The following is a 19,932-nucleotide window of genomic DNA, read 5'->3' on the forward strand; positions in this document are numbered from 1 at the left end:
AAGCTAAGTTCGCTCAAGGTTTAAGTTCGCTAAAGACTAAGTTCGCCGAATATTAATTTCGCTCAAGTTAACTTCGCATCTATACAAGTTCGCCTACTATGAACTTCGCCTAATACAAGTTCGCTGATGATAGGTTCGCATGACGTTAAGTTCGCTTACAGTAAGTTCGCTTAATGTTAAGTTCGCTTATTGTTAAGTTCTCTTAATGATAAGTTCGACCCCAGCCAGGGGCTCTGCCCCTTGGACCCTGCTAGGGGCTGCCGCCCCTAGAACCCCGCTGCCAGGGGCGCTGCCCCCGGACCCCCGTTCGTTATGGGTTATAATTGAACTAGAAACACAATATAGATAGCGATAGATGATTGATACGTGTATTGTTATACAGTTAGCTGTGCACAGCTCAATAAGGGAATAACAATTAACGGTGAACGTAACCGTGTTCAGGTGAGTTTCTAGCCCCATTTATATGTTTATCCTAAGAGATAAGTGTATGCCTTATGTGAATAATGGGAAATGTATGAATGATTGCTTGATGGTACGTGAACGATCTTCGGATATTGCACGTACTGTCAGGTTGTAACGCTATGTATAAGGTAAGTATGATATGTATGCTTATGTGTATGAACGTGATAAAGTTAATAAAAGAAGGAAAGGATGGTTGTATGGTTGTATGGTTACGAAAAGGGTACTGAGCCCTAATAATACTCGAGGTATGATGTATGGTTGTATGGTAACGAAAAGGGAATCGAACCCTACTAATATTCGAGAACTAGGGAACCGAACCCTACTAATATTCGAGGAAAGAGGGTACCGAGCCCTAATAATACTCGAGGAAGGAGGGTAACGAGCCCTAATAATACTCGAGGAAGGAGGGTACCAAGCCCTAATAATACTCGAGGAAGGTAGGGCGTAATGTTCTTTATAGCGTAAGATATGAAAGTAAGTTAGTATAAAAGAAAGTATGAAAGTATGAATGAAAGAATATAAGTTTGTGTGTATTGTATAATGTATGATTAACTAGAACTCACTCAGCATAGATGACTTTTAGTATGCACGCAGGTGAGTAGGATGAGGCAGCTCGCTTGAGGAGACACGTGGCATTGAATAAGAGGTTGGCATCAGAAGGCTCAAGACGTGATATGTTTTAATTACTTTGTTTTTGAAAGACAAGTTGTTTGATTAAGACAAGTTTGGATTGTTACGAAATGTTTTATGAAGGTTTTTAATGTTCCACGAATGTTTTAATTAACTTTGATATTTATAACTGCGTTTATGAGTAAATCCAACACGAAAGTAGGGCTACCGGTAACGGGGCCTTACATGGCTCACGAACACCGCTACACCTCTCAAGCTAGCCGAGGCGCGGTGGTCCTGCGTGACTGTGACTGCAGGGGAAAAGTAGCCGTTGGAGCCTCGTTGACTGGTCAACCTATCCGTTGGCCAGTCAAATATATATATATATATATATATATATATTACCTATAAATACAAATCCACACTTTCTATAAAAACTCAAACCACACATTCTCTCTATCAAAACTTCTATTTATATATTTATAAATGGCATCGTCGTCATCGTCTTCGTCTTCCTATTCTACCGAAGAAGACGAACTCATTTGTCGAGAGCTTCAAATGACGGTAAGCTTTTTGAGAGATCAAAATCGCCCCCGAGCCCCAATGTTCCGCCAACCGCGTATTCGTGATCGAAAGACCGCTAATGAAACTTTGATACGTCACTATTTTAGTCACAATCCCACATATGGTGAGGATAGTTTTAGAACCCGTTTTCGAATGACTAGACGATTATTCATGCGTCTAGCAAATGACTTGCCGGAGCACTTTGAGTATTTTCAACAAAGGGATGACGCTAGAGGTAAGCCAGGGTTCACGACTACTCAAAAATTACAGCCGCTCTTCGGCAACTAGCGTATGGTGTTAGATCAGACATGTTGGACGAGTATCTACAAATGGCTAAAAAGACCGGACGCGATGCGCTTAACCACTTTTGTAGAGGTATATATTATTTTTACGTTTGCTTATATATCTTTTAAATATTTACAAAACTTATATAAATTTAATAATTATATTTAGGGGTCATATCGCTATACAAGCGGAGATACTTACGTAGACCAATAATGTATGATATCCAACGCATATACGAGGTGCACGGTGAAAAGCATGGTTTCCCCGGGATGCTCGGTAGCCTTGATTTTATGCATGTTGGTTGGGTTATGTGTCCCACTGCTTGGCGGGTCAATTCCATCGAGGTGATTACCCCGGCCCTACTATTGTACTTGAGGCGGTAGCGTCACAGGATCTTTGGTTTTGGGTTGCCGGGTCTAATAATGACCTCAATGTTATCGATCAGTCACCGATAATCGATGACCTTATCGACGGGGTTGAACCCCCTCAAGCTTTTTTTGCAAATGGAGAATATTTCAAGTATGGGTACTACCTCGTTGATGGTATTTACAACGAATGTGGGATACTTGTTCAAACTTACGCGTCTCCAGTTTCTGACAAACGAAAGTACTTCACGAAGAAACAAGAATCAGCAAGGAAAGATATTGAAAGGGCGTTTGGAGTCCTAAAGAAAATATGGGCAATGTTGGCGAATCCAATAAGATTTTGAACAAGGGAGAAGATAACGGAAGTCGTCATCACGTGTATAATCCTACATAACATGATACTAGAAGACGAGGGACAAGCTATTTGTCAAAACTACCAAGGTGATATTCCAAGACAAGAATCGACGATCACCAATGAACAACGTCTCGACAACATAAATAACATCAAGAGCGGTGAGTTAAACGGCAACGTTCGGCATGAGTTGGTCGAGCATTTGTGGGATAGAAGACCCGATAATTTTTTATTAGACTAGTATCAACGTAATGTTTTATATTATTATTAATGTAATGTTTTATATTATTATTAATGTAATGTTTTATATTATTATTTAATGTATTATTTAAAATAATTAAATAAATAAAAAACTGGATCAAGCCCCTGATCACCTGGACCACTACACCCTCTGCGGCTTGGTTGAGGTGCTTGATCCATGGCCATGTCATCGCCTACGTGTCGGATTTTGCTTGGATCACTTGGGGCTCAACCAAGCCCCATTACCCTTAGCCTAACATTTACTTGACTTCAAATTATTATATCTTAAATATACATAAACGAAACCTTTTAAAAACTCTCTTTGGTTGCTTTCTATATTCTCTCAATCCATCATATTGTTTTATTTTAAATGAAGGTGCATTTGACCCGAATACAGGTATGAGTTTTACCAAACCCAGATAGCCCTTAAACGAGTTATAACATCTCATTAAATTAAAAATTAATCTCACCAATTTTTTTTGACATGAAAATTCTATTAAATAGTGTCACACTACCGCTGACGGCGGACACACGAGGGTGTGATAACGTCATGGATCGTAGTCACTGTTTATATTAAACAAACTCTAAATGGTTTGTTTTAACAAAAAGAGCTTCAACATGAATTGCAACCAATGTTGCAAAAGTCGCTAGGCGGTCCGTAGGCGGCCGACCCCCTTGGAGGGAGTACTCCGAGTACTCGAGGAGTACTCGGAGAGTACTCGGACATGATATATATAAAGAAAATTATTTTTTGGGTAATATATATATTTCAATGTAACATCCTACTTATGGTTATAATAATAAAATAAATTGGTTTAAATACATAAACTAGTAGAAGGTGGGCTTGGACTTTAAAAGATAGAATAAAATATGGAATGGGCCTTAGGTCCATGGGCTTAAGGGAGAATAAATACCCTTAAACACTAAACCTTTCCATTTCTATCCATATCTACACCTTAGCCTACACCTTGGAATACACACACAAACCCGAACCAAGATCCGAAGGCGAAAAACCTAGCTTGTTGGTGCTGGAATATCGTGACAGACCAAAACAACATCAAAGACCAGCTCGTGTTCGTATACCGACTCGTTTAAGGTACATTTATGACTTGAACTTGTTCGTTTAGGTTCGGATTTCGTCTAGGATCATAGATCTGTATTAATATGTTAAAAACGAATCCAAAGAAACAAACCTCACTAAAATACGTTAACAATTGATGGGTCAATCGTTTGATTTATAAACCGGGTTTAGACACGGATAAATCGGACCTTCTAAACGTGGATGTTAGACGGATTTGATGATTAGGATTTGTTAGCGCTGTTATTGCGAGTCTATCGGTGTAGGTGGAGAGCAGCTACGGGGATTTTGTCTGATAGAAGGTTTCCAACTAAATTAAAAGGGAAAATTTACAGGATCGCAGTTAGACCTGCTTTGTTATATGGGACAGACTGTTGGGCCATCAAGAAAACATAAGCGCGTAAGATGGAGGTGGCGGAGATGAAGATGTTGAGGTGGATGAGTGAGCACACAGGTTTGGACCGAATAACAAATGAGGTTTGTAGGGAACAACTAGGAGTTGTTAGCATATGTGAAAAAATAAAAGAGGGGAGCTTGAGATGGTATGGACTTGTGAAGAGAAGACATGTAACAGTGCCAGTTAGAGCAGTGGAAACCCTCAATGTTGAAGGAAGATTGAGTAGAGACACACCCAAATTGACTTGGGATGAGTGGATTAGATAGGAGTTGCTAGAGTTAAACCTATCTGAGGACATGGTCCACGACAGGATGTAGGTTCCCAGTCGGATCTACACAGGAATATCTCGTAACACGAGGGTGCGGAATCCCCACGTAATACGATACGAGTGTAAGACAAATAATACGTTGAATATGTATACAAACACACGAGATTATATTGTAAAACTTGATGTATTGCAAGAGTCAACACGTGATACACAAGATCACCAAAACAACTCGTCCAGAAAAAACCTTAAACATAAAACCCGAAGTTGAGGTATATATACACCTCGACAACTTCGCCTAACATGCTAGGCGAAGTTGTCATAACTTCTCTATGTCCCCAAGTTCGCCTAAATCCTAAACTAACATATACTAAACAGCATTCCACAAAACGAACAAACTAAACGATTACAGACACAGACAAAACACAAGATACTGAACTACTGACATCATGCACCAACAGACTCCCCCTTGGCAGTAGCTTCATATCTCTATCTTCTTTCTCGTGTCTTGTAATCCCAAAAATCTCATACCCCTCGTCTTCAAGCATGGACGCCCTGCCTTACACAGACAGAGACCACCCTCTGGTACTTCTTGGCTTCATCCTTCCACGCAGGAATGTAGAATATCTTCTTATCGTTCAGTTCCTGCAAATCAACTTGAGACAAATTAACCAAGTGCATGGAATCATACACTCTCAGAATCTCCTATTCGTCCTCATCTTCCATGACATCTTCAGCGGTCTGGCAGTCAACATACCACCAGTTGAGATTCTTTAACACATCCTTGGGCATCATCTTCATCGGCACCTCTTTTTAACACCGAATCGGCTTATACTTCATCACCATCCAAGGCTTGCCGTCAGCCCTCATTCCTCTTTCCTTGTCTTCAACTAACTTCCCTTTCTGTAGCCTTAGCAGCTCAAACTTCTTCTCTTTCACACTTTCTTTCCACACAATCCTTCCAACCCATCTTGAAAAATTGTCATCAGTTCGATTAATCAACCTTAAATGAGCTAAATCTTTCACCTTACATTTAGGCAAAGTGTTAAGTGATCTAAATGCCTTCTTAAAGTACTGAATCCCATCATAATTCTTAATCACAATCAACTTTAACCGCTCGTCATACAGCCAGCAAATGATACCTTTCTTTGACTCAGCGTACCCCTTGTGTTGTAACTCTTCTTAAACATGGTTGGTACCGCGGGCTTCTTTGTCTTGAAAAACCACTGAGCACAGCCTTCTTTCCATCTCGGCTGTTCTTCCCATTCAGACTCATCTGACACATTTGCATCTTGGTTCAAGTTCCCCTTCTTCTAATTCACTATCAATCTCTATCTGTTCCCCAATCTTTTCAATCTCATCAATTGTTAGCACATCATCGACTAACTCATCATCGTTTCCCAACACTTCCTCATCATCCACAACCACCACATTTTCACCACCTGTACTGCCTGACGGACCTGAAGACTCCCCCTGAGATGTGGAAGTCCCAAGAGTTTGTTCTGTTCTTGGAAACTCACCGCCTGCACCTTTCGATGCATTGGGATCATCGTCTCTGTCCTGTCTCTTCTTCGTTCTCAACTCATCACCCTTGCAACTAGTAATCACCCTTGCAACTACTCTCCCCCTGAGATGCTAAGAACTGCTTCAAAGCTTGACAACTTCCCCATAGCGAAGGAAGACTTAGAAAATTTTGAAAGAAAACGATCAAAACGAGTAACCAAGATTTTAAAGAAGATAAACCATAATTCAAACATCATAGCTAATATTAAATAAAGGAACGGGATCAAATTTCAGTCTTGCAGAAACCCAGCGTGTTTTTAGAAAAGATCCAAACAGGAATCATACTGATTAAGAGGCTGTCACACAGATCCATGTTCAGCGGTATTATGACATAGAAAAACAGGTTGTAGGCAGGTATAAAACTTAGTATGGTTTTCATTGCTTCTGTGATACGGATTAGATTCAATTAAGCTCAAAATTTAGATGGACATCACATGAGAGATTGTGCTGCCTCCTATCTATTCTCAAGGCTTATTTGGCTTTCTCCAAGTCACCCCGAGTTGACATCGACCCGTAGTGTCTGATTAATCAATGAGCACGCGTCGATCTTCTGAGTCATCTTCCCGATCTTTCGTATACTTTTAACTTTTCTATCTTGCCTCTTTCTAGATATTTGTAACAGAATTAGCTTCAAAAGGCTTATCGATAATAACTAGAGTTTTTTTTTAAAGATAATAATACAATAGCAAATCTAAGACACCTGCAAGTCCCGAATCTGGATCACTGCAGATACTTAACACTATCTTCTTGGGAATCAGAACACTCACGGGCTCGTGTATGACTGGGTAATCACCTTTATACCTATCATTCGGAAAGATGTATGCGGAAACATGCACAACTCAAAATGATTCTCCACAGTAAATCGAGAAGATTTAGTTTGTATCACTTCTACTTTTACGCACCATAGAAAGCTACCATAACATACAATGACTGTTCTAGAGTCTTTTAGGCCTAATAACTTCACCAGTTAAGCACACAAAATTAGTTTATCTATCACTTTCCAAGGTTGGATCAATTTTCAATTTAAACACCATATTGAAACTTCTTTACGAAGTTATAGACTTGAAAAATTATATCATCTCCCATAAAAAAAATTTAAATTCTATCGCCCCGATCAAGTCAAAGTCTTTAGGTAAACGGCTGTCCTGAAGATCCAATGGATCAGCCGGACCGACCACATACGAGTATATGTCCTTCTAACTAAGTATGAACGACTAATTTTAAGCGAAAGAATAAAAACACATCATAAACCGCCCCAGTCACTTTCAGTCATATGGTTAATGGCTATCCTTATAATCTACAAGTATAAGTAAGGACCAACCATATCCTTAGATATGTCCTTCAAACCTGAGCAACCGACATAATTTTAAGCGATAGTGATGGTTTTTTTCTTTTTTAAACAACATGAAAAACAAGGTTACTCGGGATTGATCATCCCATTAAGCTCAACAAGGTTTTGAAAACGGTTTGTCAAAGATCTGAGAGACATTCAGAAGATTGCGCTTTAACTCTTCCACGATATTAACCTTTTCCAACTTGATTCTCCCATTTGTAACAGTACTAATCCCTGTAATTCTTCCTCCACTTTCTTCTACAAAACTAACCCTTCCTCCTTGAACAGTCTTCCAATCACGTAACAATTTCTTGTTACCAGTCATGTGCCAGGAACAGCCACTGTCAACAACCCACATTTTGTTTACAGCCCTGTTTGATTGTTCCTGCACAATTAAAGAAATAGATTAAAATCTGGGGACCCAAGACCTTCTGGCCTTGGTTCGATTAAATCTGTTATCCGGCATCCAGTACCTTGGTTGCCCAAAGTCAGTTGGAGGAGAGTTTCTATAAGTTCTGTAAGAGAAACTTCTAGATGACTGGCTATGAGGCCATCCAAACCTTCGTGAGTTAATTGAATTATAATTGTTGGTTTGGTAATTTACTGGGAAAAAAAGAGACTGATTTCTTTGAAATCTTTGATTAGACTGATGATTGAAAGTTGGTGTGTTCACATTTTTACCAGAATCATATTTAGTATTCGTTTTATTCTCATTTTTGGTAGGCCTCATATTTCTAGATTTTCTCTGTTTCAGAGGACAGTCAGCGACAAGATGTCCTATCCTGTTGCATCTAAAACAACTTCTGTTCGATCTCGTCTGGTTGTTTTGAACTTTCGTCTCAGAAGTTGTTGCAGATGTCGAGGTTGTATTACTATCCGTTTGTCTATGTCACACCCTCAAATCCACTAACGGAGTTTTACTGTCAGAGGGTGTGAACTAACAGGATCGGAATCATTAGTTATAATCAAACCATAAATAAAGTTTTCAATCCACGAAAACATTTGAGTGTAAATAAATGCGGAAGCGTAAAACCTTTAACCAAAAGTTGTGTCACGCAGGACGACTTAAACACCCAAATAATAATAGTTTAAAACAAGTTGCATAAACAATAGCGTTCAAAGTAATGCATGATCCTATACCGCGCGCCCGCCTCGGCAACCTGAGAATAACATACTAAAAGTGTCAACACGGGGTTGGTGAGTTCACATGTGTATATACAATAAAGCATTTGTGTTTACGTTATGCGTTTAGCGTTTTGCGTTTTGCATTTCCAGATAGTGTTAAATCAATTATATATCTAGAGGTAGCTAGCCTATAAAGCAAGTATTACTAAGTTTTCGACACCGAAGCTGACTGTTTATCATGTGCCTTGCCACCAGGTCTATCCCGACCATGGTAATGTGTTAGCCAAAATTACACCCACTCGACCTCCAGTCGAGCTTAGCGTTGGGTGGGGTTTGTCAAACCCAGTAGTACTACTCAACAGTGACTCGCTATTATCCAATACTAAACAGTTCGATGTGTGAAGGACTTCAGTTGTTTCGTTTACCACTTATTCTTTACAAGTGATATATAATCTAATAACAAAATCTAAAGCGTTTCGGAGTATGTATTCTCCCCCAAGTGAAAAGCGTTTAAAAGAGTTAAAAGGGGAACATGAAACTCACTGTTTGCGAAGAATTCCAAAAACGAGTAAACCAAAGGATGCGCGTTACAGAAAAATCCTCACTAGCGTTCTAAAACAACAAATGAGATTATCTAAGTGTTGGAACTATTATCGAGTCTCTAGACTCGACACATAATACCTATGCATAAAATTCGTTTCGTGTTTCGTTTGTGAATTGTGTGTGTCTCAACAAACACATTTGTGATACGTTACATGTGTGAACGACTACTTACATATCATGTATTAATATTGTACATTACTAGCAATTATTCCCCATAAGGGAAATTTGGACAAAACATAACAATTATCTAGTACTTAGCACGTTTCATGTATTTTCACAAAGTTCATCAGCTAGTTTCATCAAGACAGAATTCTACTTGAAAGATTACTCTATTCAAACGATCATAGCAACTCAATTAATTCACCAAAAATCGTCACAAAAACATACATGAGTTAGGTTTCCAGAACATATTTTATTGTATTTTTATTTCACATAGATTTCTCACAATGATCAAAACATTACAGCAAACTCACAGCAGTCAAAATCATGCGCAACAGAATTTTATTTGTTATTCCCGTTAAATGAAAAATCCAAATAATGCAAGACCAATTGGGTTAGGTTCTTAACTCAATATGTTAACTTCCAGAAGTGGAACCAACCCATTTGGTCTCATAGTTCATGAGATATGATAATTACAAAACAACCTAACAGCAGGTCTCACAATTCAGATTTGCACTTCAGTTTTGTAAAACAATAAAAGTTAACTTTTACTCATCCAAAAATTACAAACTTGGACTTTATAGAAACTAGACTCAACATAGTACCCTGTAGTGTTAACAACCTCGACCAATTTCCACATTAACATTTAGTTACATTTGTCTAAACATAACTTACAATCTGTCCAGTACCAGTTTTGACCTTTAATCACATTTAAATCGTTTGAGCAACCAAAACACCTCCAAATTAGGCGTGGTTGGGTTTTCTGGAAACTAGACTCAGAGTACTACCTCTTAGACTCATAAATAGCTCAGTTTGCTTTTATATTTAACAAGTTACATGTCGTTCAAGTTTAACAATCTCTGCTGTCAAAACTCAGCAAGCACAAACAATTGTCTAACATGCATCCTAAGCATACGACATATCTCCAAATATGTAATAAACATAATTATTCATCAAAATCAGTAGTAACCCTCTAGGGTTTACAAACAATCAATGATTTAACAATCTTTCACCGTTCAAAATCACATATGATCATCTAAATCAATAACCAACGCATAATCAATCATCCTCTAATCAAAATCAAGCACATAAACACTTAATACATAATTTACAAAGTTAGGGTTTCATGTTTATACCTTAAAAACGCAGAAACAACTAAGAGAAACGTGAGAGATGCTTAGAAACGAGTGTGGGATGCTCCGATTATGAAGAACAAGATCAAACGAAGGTGATATGGTGGTGGATGTTGGCTGCCGTCGCAAAGAGAGGGGAGGGGGGCTGCCGATCGGGTTAGAGAGGGAGAAAGAGAGTTAGGGTTTTGGTTATTATTAAATAATAACATGTTACACCAAGGCCCCTCCACTTCTAAATATTATATTTCTAGCCTAAGTAACTTGTTTGCATCTTGAGTTAACGTTTTAAACAATATTATCACCTAACACATAAGCCTAACACATAATTATCACATAATTATTGTTTGGATGTTTTCGTTTATTCACTAATGATTTGCGTCAACTCGTTTGCGTTTCGGTGCAATCCCGAAAGACTACACATGTAGTAATTGTCAAGCGTCATTTAAAACCCTAGTTTAAATGTAATGAGATGTGCGTTATAGATCAAGTGATCTTAAGTTTGAATTGACGGAGTTTGGATTAACGGAGTTAACCTGAAATTGACGAGTGTCACATCATTCCCATGTTAAAGAATTTTCGTCCCGAAAATTTGAGTCAAGTCGCGATGAGTGTCTGAAAAAGCAAGAAAAATTTTCAGTTTGTCATATCATCCCCTAGTAGAAAGAAATTTCGTCCCGAAATTTAATTCATACCTCTGGTGATTTCTGACGGTTTGACGGGTTTCGCGGTTTTCAGTGTTTGGTCAACCCTTCAAAAAGGTGAGGATACTTTTTCATCATTTGATCCTCGCGTTCCCACGTGAACTCCGATCCACGTCTCGAGTTCCAACGAACCTTAACGATTGGAATTTTGCTGTGCTTGAGTGTTTTGGTTTCCCAATCCAAAACTTCGACTGGTTCTTCAATGAAGCGTAGTTTTTCATCAACTTGCAATTCGTCCAAAGGGACTGCTTGGGTTTCATCGGATAGGCATTTCTTCAAGTTGGATACATGGAATATATTGTGTACACTGCTGAGTTCTGTTGGTAAATCCAGTCGGTACGCCACCGGACCAATGCGCTCAGTTATCCGGTAGGGACCAACGTATCGTGGGTTGAGTTTGTTTCGCTTCCCGAAGCGAACCACACCTTTCCAAGGTGAGACTCTGAGTAATACTTTGTCGTTCACTTGGAATTCAAGAGGCTTTCGACGCTTGTCGGCGTAACTCTTTTGGCGATCTCGTGCTGCTGCCATACGGTCGCGGATTTGAACAATCTTTTCAAAGGTTTCAAGTACTAGTTCTGGACCAGTGATTTGGCTATCACCCACCTCTGCCCAGCAGAGAGGTGATCGACACTTCCGCCCGTACAACGCTTCAAACGGCGCTGCCTTAATGCTTGCGTGATAGCTGTTATTATACGAAAACTCAACCAAAGGTAAGTGAGGTTCCCAACTTTTTTCTGAAATCCAATACGCATGCACGCAACATGTCCTCCAAGGTCTGAATAATGCGCTCACTTTGCCCATCCGTCTGAGGATGGTAGGCTGTGCTCATATCAAGGCGGGTACCTAGTGCGCTTTGCAGTGACTTCCAGAAATGCGAAGTGAAACGGGAATCTCGATCAGATATGATTGAGACGGGCACTCCAGGTCTAGACACTACTTCTTTCATGTAGATGCGAGTCAATCTTTCCATTTTGTCCGATTCTTTGATTGCTAAGAAGTGTGCAGACTTAGTCAACCGGTCAACGATCACCCAGATGGTATCGCATCCCGTCGGTGTTTTGGGTAATCCCGTGATGAAATCCATTGAAATGTGTTCCTATTTCCACGTTGGAAGTTACAGTTGTTGTAGCAGACCAGCTGGTTTCTGATATTCAATTTTTACTCTTGCACAAGTCAAGCATTTGCTCACGTAGGTGGCAATGTCGGCTTTTATGTTTGGCCACCAGTAGAGTGCCTTTAAGTTATGGTACATTTTATCTGAGCCGGGGTGGATGGAGTATTGGGACTTGTGTGCTTCGTCCATCACTAGAGTTCTCAACTCTCCGAATTGTGGAACCCAAATCCGGTTTTCGAAATATCGTACCCCGTCCGATTTGGTTTCAAGTATCTTGTTCATGCCTCGCATGAGTTCTGATGGGAGATTATCATCCTTCAAGGCTTCGAGTTGCGCGTCGCGAATCTGATCGGGAAATTTGGCGTGAATCGTAAGTTGTAATGCTCGCACTCGTCTAGGTTTATCGGTTTCTTTTCTGCTGAAAGCGTCGGCCACTACATTGGCCTTGCCAAGGTGGTACTTGATGGCACAATCATAATCCTTAAGCAGCTCGACCCAACGACGCTGTCGCATGTTCAGCTCCTTCTGATCGTAGATATGTTGGAGACTCTTGTGGTCGGTGTAAATGGTAAACTTGGTACCGTACAAGTAATGCCTCCATATCTTAAGGGCAAACACCACAGCTCCGAGTTCCAACTCATGGGTTGTGTAGTTCTTCTCGTTAATCCGTAGTTGTCGAGAGGCATAGGCTATAACCTTCTCGAGTTGCATCAGCACGCAACCGAGACCTTGTATCGATGCGTCACAATGTACCCCAAAATTTTCTGTTCCCTCGGGAAGGGCTAGGATAGGGGCGCTACAGAGTTTGGTTTTCAACAATTGGAAAGCGGATTCTTGCGCGTCACCCCAATTATACTTAGTACCCTTGTGAGTCAAAGCGGTGAGGGGTTGAGCAATCTTTGAAAATCCCTCTCGATGAAACGCCGGTAGTAGCCGGCCAGTCCTAGGAATTGTCGCACCTCAGTCGGAGTCTTAGGTGCTTTCCAGTTTTTGATAGCCTCTACTTTACCGGGATCGACATGGATACCATTCTCGTTAATCACATGTCCTAAGAAGTGAACCTCGCGAAGCCAAAATTCGCATTTCGAGAGTTTAGCGTATAGTTGTTCCTTCTTTAGCAAATCTAGGATCAATCTCAGGTGTTCTTCGTGGTCGGCCTTGTTCTTGGAGTAGATGAGGATATCATCAATAAAAACGATCACAAACTTGTCGAGGTACGCCTTGCATACTCGATTCATGAGATCCATAAATACGGCTGGTGCGTTGGTTAAGCCAAAAGGCAAAACCAAAAACTCGTAGTGACCGTACCAAGTTTTGAAAGCCGTCTTTGAAATGTCTTCTTCGCGCACTCTTAGTTGATGGTAACCAGATCTCAGATCAATCTTCGAGTAGTAACTCGATCCTTGTAGTTGGTCGAACAAATCATCAATTTGGGTTAAGGGATAACGGTTCTTAATCGTCACCTTGTTCAGCTCTCGGTAGTCGATGCACATGCGGAAAGTCCCGTCCTTCTTTCGAACGAATAAGACAGGGGCTCCCCATGGTGATGAGCTAGGTCGGATAAAACCTTTATCCAACAAATCTTGCAGTTGAGTGGACAACTCTTGAAGCTCTGCCGGTGCGAGCCGATACGGGGCTCGTGCTATGGGTTCAGCACCGGGGGTCAACTCGATTTGGAACTCGACTTGTCGAATAGGAGGGAGTCCAGGCAAATCCTCCGGGAAAACTTCCGGAAAATCTCGCACAATCGGTATGTCTTCGATTTGCTTCTCCTCTGCGGGTGTCTCAACAATATGGGCTAGAATTTCCGGATGACCCTATCGTAGATACTTCTGCGCCTTCATGAGGGTGATGACGCTGGTGGTCATGCCGCTCTTCTCGCCCTGGACCGAAATGATCTCGCCGGAAGGGGTAGTGATGTGGACTATCTTGTCGTGACATATAATCTCCGCTCGATTCTCAGATAACCAGTCCATGCTTATAACGACATCGAAACTACCAAGTGTAAAAGGTATGAGGTCGATATCAAAAGTATGACCTGACAGTTTCAACTTACATCCCGCAAGTACATGAGTTGTTTCTATAGACTTACCGTCAGCTAATTCAACAGGAAACTTAGCATCTAACGGGGTTGGAATTAAGTCTAAGAGTTTACTAAAGGCTTTCGACACAAAACTCCTATCAGCTCCAGTGTCAAACAAAATAGAAGCAAAACAGTCGTTCACATGAAACTTACCGGTCACCACATACGGGTCGTTGCGGGCTTGGCCCGACCCAATGACGAAAGCTCTACCTTTACCACTGCTTCCGCCACCGCTGCAGCCTCCATTGTTCTCATTCTGCTTTAGCTTGGGGCAATCCTTCCTGAAATGATCCTCTTGACCACACTCGAAACACCCTTTAGTCGCCATGGGTGGTTTAGGAGCACCCTTTGCCGCTAGGTCTCCCCTACATTCCTTGGCCTGATGGCCCATTTTTCCGCATCTCAGACACTTGACGCGGTCACAAGGGCCAGCATGGTGATAGTTGCTCCTGTTGCATTTCGGGTGTTTCCCAGCATAGCCGCTCGAACCCTGCCCGCCACCGTTGTTTTTGTTGGGACCCTGATTATTGAAGCTCCGGGCGAGTTCGGGCTTTCTGTAGTGTTGTTGTTGTGGGGGGTTCGATGATGAGGACCTGGTGTTGTCAAATTTCCTCTTTCCATTACTCGGGTTGTTGTTGCTGTTGATGTCAGTGCTCGGGTTATCACGGGTTTTAGAGGTCGAACCTCTAGGTGGTAACGCACCTTGGGTCACTGCCTGATCCATCAGTTTGTGAGCTAACCGGATTGCTTGTTGAATTGTAGCCGGTTTAGAAGACGTCACCATACCCTGAATTTGCGGTACCAACCCATCTATGTACATCTCGATTCTCTTACTCGGCGGGTCTACCATCCGTGGACATATTACTGCTAGCTCGTGAGAACGAGTGGTGTAGGCTTCAATCTCGAACCCACCATTTTCAATGACCAAAGCTCAGATTCTAACTTCGCGATTTCCTCTCTAGTACAATACTCTTCCCGCATCATGTTCTTGAACTCTTCCCAGTTCATAGCGTTTGCTAATTCCAATCCAAGAATTTGCACATTTGAATTCCACCAAGTGAGAGCAGAATCTTCCAGTGTTCCAGCAGCAAATTTGACCCTACTGGCAGGTGGACAATTACACATCTCGAAAGCTGATTCGGCCTTCTCAGCCCAACGCAGGATACCTATGGCTCCCTCAGTGCCCTTAAACGAATTGGGCTTGCAATCCAGGTAGTTGTTGAAAGTACACGTTCCAGTTGGACCTCCGGCTTGATTCTGAACATGTGCGGTTAGAGCTGCCGCCGCGTGGTCATTCAACAAGGTTTGGAGTTCTTCTGTGGTTAAGTTGATGTTACCGCGACCGTGTCCAGCGTTTCTTTCAGCCATTTCCTAGAATCACAGCATAAGAGGTTAGACATGAATTCTCGGTTTCATATGCAACACGCCATACATGTAATAAAAAGATAGGTAAGAAAGAAAATAAAAGAAGCAAGCATCACATCACAACCATATAATAATCCAAATAATAATTCATGATTAAAACCATTGTATTCGCTACAAAGTATTTAAAACCAATCCTTAAAATCATAGAAAATAATAGTTTGGATGGAGACAACCCCTCCATCTAGGTGTTATCATCCTTAGATGTCATCGTCTGATGACACCTCTGAGTGTGCCTCTGGCTCAGCCGGTTCTTCCTCCGGTTCCTCTTCGGGTTCCTCCTCGGGATCTTCCTCGGGTTCCTCCTCAGGTTCTTCCTCAGGTTCTTCCTCGGGTTCTGCTGCATTCTGAGCAATTTGCATCTGTAAGACATCGCAACGCTCTAGAGCTATCTCTGTCCGGGTCCTCGCCACATGGAGTTGCTCTTGCAAATCGATTATCTCTGCTTGCATTTTTCTCATAATCTTCATCTGTTGATTACTAGCATCTTGCATTCCCTTCATAGCCGTTTTCAGGCGGGAAATTTCCTCCCTAGCCTCGGTTCCATCTCTTATCAATCCGGGAATGTCCGCTCTCGCCGAGCGCATAAAACCCACGTCACGCTCTAAACAAGAGACAACAGTCGCGAGAACTCCCTCTGTTGGTTCGGTTATGGTTGGTAGAGTGTTGGGGTAAGCAGGACGACTCGGGTGGGGTAGCGGGGGAACTTGTTCGCGATAAACCATACGTCTGATCAGACTCGGGTACCAATCCCAGCTAACGTCGTCGTCGTACATGCCTCCAGACAGGCGATACCTCTTCGGTGTAGGGGCTTCTAGTTCCGGGACTACTCGGGGTGGCGATGAGGTAGGTAACTGCGGTTCCTTTCCATGAGCATGAGTCATCTGATCGGATGATGATGATGATGGTAGCGTCGACATCCCTACAGGTAAGTCGTGTATGCGCGCGTATGAGTGAATGAGGTAAAGAGATAAGATAACGAGAAACTAAGCAAAATATATATGCAGTGCGTATAATTATAACTAATGGGTCATTGCGGTTATAGTCTAGTATGCATGCAATTTCTAGTTCGCTATAACCAATGGCTCTGATACCAATCTGTCACACCCTCAAATCCACTAACGGAGTTTTACCATCAGAGGGTGTGAACTAACAGGATCGGAATCATTAGTTATAATCAAACCATAAATAAAGTTTTCAATCCACGAAAACATTTGAGTGTAAATAAATGCGGAAGCGTAAAACCTTTAACCAAAAGTTGCGTCACGCAGGACGACTTAAAAACCCAAATAATAATAGTTTAAAACAAGTTGCATAAACAATAGCGTTCAAAGTAATGCATGATCCTATACCGCGCGCCCGCCTCGGCTACCTGAGAATAACATAATTAAAAGTGTCAACACGGGGTTGGTGAGTTCACAAGTGTATATACAATAAAGTGTTTGCATTTACGTTTTGCATTTAGCGTTTTGCGTTTAGCGTTTTGCGTTTCTAGATAGTGTTAAATCAATTATATATCTAGAGGTAGCTAGCCTATAAAGCAAGTATTACTAAGTGTTCGACACCAAAGCTGACTGTTTATCATGTGCCTTGCCACCAGGTCTATCCCGACCATGGTAATGTGTTAGCCAAAATTACACCCACTCGGCCTCCAGTCGAGCTTAGCGTTGGGTGGGGTTTGTCAAACCCAGTAGTACTACTCAACAGTGACTCGCAATTATCCAATACTAAACGGTTCGATGTGTGAAGGACTTCAGTTGTTTCGTTTGCCACTTAGTCTTTACAAGTGATATATAATCTAATAACAAAATCTAAAGCGTTTCGGAGTATATATTCTCCCCCAAGTGAAAAGCGTTTAAAAGAGTTAAAAGGGGAACGTGAAACTCACTGTTTGCGAAGAATTCCAAAAACGAGTAAACCAAAGGATGCGCGTCACAGAAAAATCCTCACTAGCGTTCTAAAACAACAAATGAGATTTTCTAAGTGTTGGAACTATTATCGAGTCTCTAGACTCGACACATAATACCTATGCATAAAATTCGTTTCGTGTTTCGTTTGTGAATTGTGTGTGTCTCAACAAACACATTCGTGATAACTTACATGTGTGAACAACTACTTACATATCATGTATTAATATTGTACATTACTAGCAATTATTTCCCGCAAGGGCAATTTGGTCAAAACATAACAATTATCTAGTACTTAGCACGTTTCATGTATTTTCACAAAGTTCAGCAGCTAGTTTCATCAAGACAGAATTCTACTTGAAAGATTACTCTATTCAACAGATCATAGCATCTCAATTAATTCACCAAAAATCGTCACAAAAATATACATGAGTTAGGTTTCCAGAACATATTTTATTGTATTTTTATTCCACATAGATTTCTCACAATGATCAAAACATTACAGCAAACTCACAGCAGTCAAAATCATGCGCAACAGAATGTTATTTGTTATTCCCGTTAAATGAAAAATCCAACTGAAGAAACGTGGATCGACTCACTGGTAGACGATCAACTTTCCTCGGGTGTGATTATGCTATTTCACCGATGGTTCTCTGGGATCTGGATTCTTCCACCTACAAAATGAACAGCACCGTAAACTTACCCCTCAGAAAGGGACAGAGGGGTCCTCTTTGGGGTAACCCTCCGGTGTGAGAATAAGAGTTTGTAGGAGAAGATAATAATCTGAGAGTAAGGAAATTGGAGTGTATTGTTTAATATAGTTGAATACTGTGTAATAGGGTATCCCTCTCCTTGTGGAGTTGATGTGGTATTTATAGTGCTAGGGTTTCCAATGATTGGGCTCAGACCCAATTAGGGCCTTTTTGGCCTCCTCCTATAGCTTCGCGCCACGTGTCCTTGGGACACCTGGTGCTTTTTCATTGGTTAGTTGCACATGGGTTTTGCTGAGTTGTCCACCTTTCATTGGCAGCTGTCAACATCAGCATATTCTTATTCCTTAAAAAGATACCTTCTGGAAGGTTGTCTGACGTGCACAATCAAGGTTGTCCTTACCCTAATTTGGATAAGGACGAGGTTGATTATGTGCATGTGTGATATGCGCCTATCCTGAGGATGCATGAGGTCTTCTCTTTATTTTCACACGCAGATGTTTCATGCGCAGATGTGATATGCACAAGCATGTGATATGCGCCACGCGCGGATGCGCCACGCGCAGATGTGATATGCGTGAGCATGTGATACGCGTGAGCATATGTGATGCGTGAGCATATGTGATGCCTGAGCATATGTGATGCCTGAGCATATGTGATGCCTGTGCATGTGATGCATGAGCATGTGATGCATGAGCATATGTGATATGCGTGAGCATATGTGATATGCGCCATGCGCATAGGTTTTGGCTTTGTGCCTTCATAATGTCTTGATTTCAAGCCTCTTGTCTATATCTTGTGGGTTGACCCGCCTCGCTCGGTGTTGAGGCGGGTACATACCTCTTCAAGCCCCCCCAGTCTAATGTGTGTCTTGTCTCGCGCGAGCGAGGTAAGATAGATATTAGACTTAATAGTTTGCTCTTTTAGTAGGGTTTTGTCTTTTTCTTCTTATTACTCATCGTTGCGCGAAATTCTATCCTTTTGTTTGAAACGAATCGTCCATGTACGTGGTTGGTTGTTGCTAACATGCGTCAGTGATGGAGACGTGTCAGACTTTTCGTGTGCTCGAGGTGCTACAGTTGCCTTTCATGTCCCCTCACATAGTGTCAGGAACACGTGTCGCGCTCGCGTTGGTCCGTACCTGCGAGTGGTGGCGCGTGAACTCTGGCAGCACCTGTATCGTTTCTTTTCGTGTCCCCTCACACAGTGTCAGGGACACGTGTCGCGCTCGCGTTGGCTTACACCTGCGAGTGGGGGCGCGTGAAGTCCGATCAGTACCAATTTTTCTCTCTCCTGGGCCTATAAAAGCAAGCCCTTTTGAGTTTTTTATCCTTCATCTTCTTTGTTGTTTATTCAGAGCTTTTTCTTTTCATTCTATTTTGATTGCCTGTCTTCTGCTTCCAGATCTCTGTTCTTCAGAAGCATCCTTTGTCCGATTTTACAGTTGTATGTCTGATAG

This window comes from Bidens hawaiensis, unplaced genomic scaffold (assembly GCF_021521415.1).
Source record: "Bidens hawaiensis isolate Kalapana, Puna unplaced genomic scaffold, B.hawaiensis_p1.1 tig00019318_1, whole genome shotgun sequence".
In the NCBI taxonomy this organism is placed as follows: domain Eukaryota; kingdom Viridiplantae; phylum Streptophyta; class Magnoliopsida; order Asterales; family Asteraceae; genus Bidens; species Bidens hawaiensis.